Source organism: Nannospalax galili, unplaced genomic scaffold (assembly GCF_000622305.1).
Source record: "Nannospalax galili isolate Female #2095 unplaced genomic scaffold, S.galili_v1.0 scaffold750, whole genome shotgun sequence".
Taxonomy (NCBI): Eukaryota; Metazoa; Chordata; class Mammalia; order Rodentia; family Spalacidae; genus Nannospalax; species Nannospalax galili.
Window position 1 is genome coordinate 483619 of NW_008327506.1, and position 3485 is coordinate 487103.

Below are 3485 nucleotides of genomic sequence, written 5' to 3' on the forward strand. Positions count from 1 at the left end.
TGAAATTTGCAGGTAAAAGGATGGATCTAGAAACTGTTATAGTAAGTGAAGTAACACAGACTCAGAAAAATAAAAGATGTATGTTCTCTCTAATTTGTGGTTCCTAGCACCAAATCCTTTTATATTCCATGTTATTTTAATAAGGTGATGCTGTACAGCAGTCTCTTCTGTGTGAAATAACTACCATTATCATGACTTCAGCTGTGCCTGCTTGCTAAACATCATCACAACTGGGCTTGTTGACAGTTGTGCTCCTTCATTAAAGGAGGGACAAGCAGGGTCATTGGACCCTCACTGGAGTATCCAGCCACTCTTCCCAGCCAACTGAATGTAATTTGGCCCTAATCACACATTGCCTCCTGGATTTTGGGAGGACTAAAGTATATAATCTGGGGAAGGCTAGGAAAAGGCTTGATCTATGCTGGGTAAAGTCTTTCTAGTGTGCATGTCCCAAGGTCATTCATACACCCCAGCAACCCCTCAGTCATTTCTGTAAGTTAGCTCAGTAAATTCATTGGTTCCCCAGGAAAACTTAAATCAAACATTGTTTTGACACCAGAACCTTCAAAGGGTGATAAGCATTGCTTAGTAGCCTCAGGAAAAGAACTCTCACAATAGATGGAAAATTTATTTGTTAATGTTATTATTTATTATAATTATTAAAAAGAAAATGAGAATGTTAAAGATGTTAAAAGGATATGGAAATGGAGATATTTTCTAAAATAGAAAAATGAGAAAGCTTAAGCAAGTGATGAAGGTCTGTTTAGGTTTGTTATATATAAAGGATGAGATAAAAATAATATACACATAATCTGAAATTATCTAAGGTCATAGTTCGGTCAACTAGTTTAAGGAACAAAATATATTCTAATCAAGGTTATCTGAGAATGTTTGGTTTTTGCTAAAGCTGTATCTACATAGCACATGGTAATTAAAAGTACGAGATAGGTGGAACTAACCTTCTTGGATGTTTAACAGTCATACTTTAAGGCCTATATTAATCTGGTCAGAGGGACTTAAAAGGACAGTTTTTGCTCCTTGCCCTCCTAGGTCAACTGGTTCCAGGGGACTAGGAGCATTTCCCAAAATGTCCTGTAATTGTGGTGGGTCACCTGTCCTCTTGATCAAGGAGGCCAAGGAGACCCCACCAGATGGACTTGAACCAGTGTCCCATCTACAAAGAGGAGGGTCAACACAGAGGAATCATTTCCTCCATGCTTCCAAGCGAAGCCAACCATGGTTGAGCAGGACGTTTGACTTATCTTCACATAGGTGGAACTGGTAAAAGAAGCCAGGGGCTGGCCCCTGTTATTTGGAAAGATGTGTTGTGAAAATGTTGGATGAAGTAGCCAAAAGAATTGAAAATGTCAAGGGATTATACTTCCCAGACATTGGGCTTAAGTCCATATAAAATGTTATTTAGACAGTTATTTCTCATTGATGATTTTGGTTCTAAACAGAAAGCGCTGCTCAGATATAAGATTTTAAATCTTGGTGTGCAATACTGTAGTGCACACCTGTAGTTAAGGGAGACAACCCACTATTGTTCTAAAATGATGGCTAAATTTGTTTCTTTCCCCATCTAGAAGTCTTTGAAAGGGAACTGACGCTGATTTATAACCACTCCAACAGCTATCAAAGTGCCTGCAAACAAATCCTGAGTCCATCACTCTCGAGTCAAGTCTTGCAGACAAAAGAAAAATGAAGAGGAACTCACTAGAGGGATGGTTTTGGAAGCTCTTGTCAAGAAATCCCAATAGACTTTGATATGAGCACTTGAAATTTGCCTTGTTTTGTCTTTTTTCTAGTTCCCTGTCTAGAACTTGTAGTGCTAATTACTCTTACCTTTACTTCTCCTTCACATCCCCTATTCACCAGTCAAGGACTTTCTTTTCTCCCTCCAGATAAGAGTTATGCAATTTGAGAGTCTTTTAGATAGACCCACTGAAGGGGTACCCCAATTGCCTCACCCTGAGTCCCTGTTCAGCATGGAAGAAGCCAGAGCAGTCTTAGTCCTAATTCCCTATCAGCAATTTGGGTAACCTCTTCAGAGGATGGTGTGATAAGAATAGGAGGTAGGAATTGGCTAGGCTATTAGGGTAAAAAAGACCTCAAAGAAAAGCAGCCAGTTTCTTGGCTAAATGTCAAAATGTCCTTGGACCTCTTAGCAACATATTCTGTTCCAAAGGCCAAAAATGTTAAAAGTATGTGGGAGCTCTTATCTAATCCCTAAAAGATTTTAGGGTTATCTCTTTAGAGGGGGGATTGTTAGAGTAGCAAAAAGCCCCATTTAAAGAAAGAAAGAAAGAAAGGAAGAAAGAAAGAGCACAAAGTTGTCAGAAAAAAAGTGATGAGGTGATATGGGAGGTGTTGGAGGGTGAGGGAGTTGGCGTGGATTTGATCAAAACACCTTATATGCATGTATGAAATTCTCAATACACTTTTTTTTTAAAGTTAAAAAAGTGGAGATGTTACAACAGATACTGAGGAAATCAGAGAATCATGATATGCTTTAAAATTTTGTATTCCACTAACCTGAAGCTTACAAAATAGAATTCCATAAGGCCTTCTCAAACATCTGTAGTTATCCCTCCCTACCCCTCCTCCGCCCTATCATCTCATCCCTCTCCCCACTCAAGCCCTCCTTCCCATTGTTTCGCGTTTCCCCTTCACATCACCTGTGTTTACTCTCCTCCTTCCCTGAAGATCTTCTTTTCCCCTCTCCACCAATGTTCCTTATGGATTCTACAGGCACTCCAAATTGAATACACAAATCTAAAGTTTCATCTCTAAGATCCACACGTGAGTGAGAGCATGTTATATTTAACTTTCTGTATCTGGGTTATCTCACTCAGTGTAATGTTTTCCAGTTCCATTCATTTACAAATTTCATAATTTCATTCTCTTTACAACTTAATAAAATTCCAGTATGTATAAGTACCACATTTTCATTATTTATTCATTAGTGGATGGAGATCTAGACTGTTTCTGTGTCTGGGCTATTGCGAACAGTGCAGCTATGAGCATGGATGAGCATATGTCACTCTAGTAGGAAATAGAACCCTTTGGGTATATGCTCAAGTGGTATAGTTGGGTCATATGGTGGATCTATTTTTAGTTTTTTAAGACCATCACACTGATTTCCACAGTGACTGCACCACTTTGCACTCCCAGTAACAGGGTATGAGGATTCTGTGTTCTCTACATCCTCATCAACATTTGTTGTCTTTTGTTCTCTCTTTAAAAAAAATATTTATTTAATAACCATATAATTAGAAGAAGCATTTCATGACAACAGCATTGACATATTCAATAACAATTTCCAGACCTAAGATGCTTCTCTTTCAAAATTGGCTGTAAATTTTTAGGTTTACAGTTGAATTGATACAGTTATACAATATTGTACTCCATATGACCCCTATAAGACATAAAATTAAATGAGGTTTTAAACTTTAAAAAAGATCTCCATTTTATTATTAAACTAC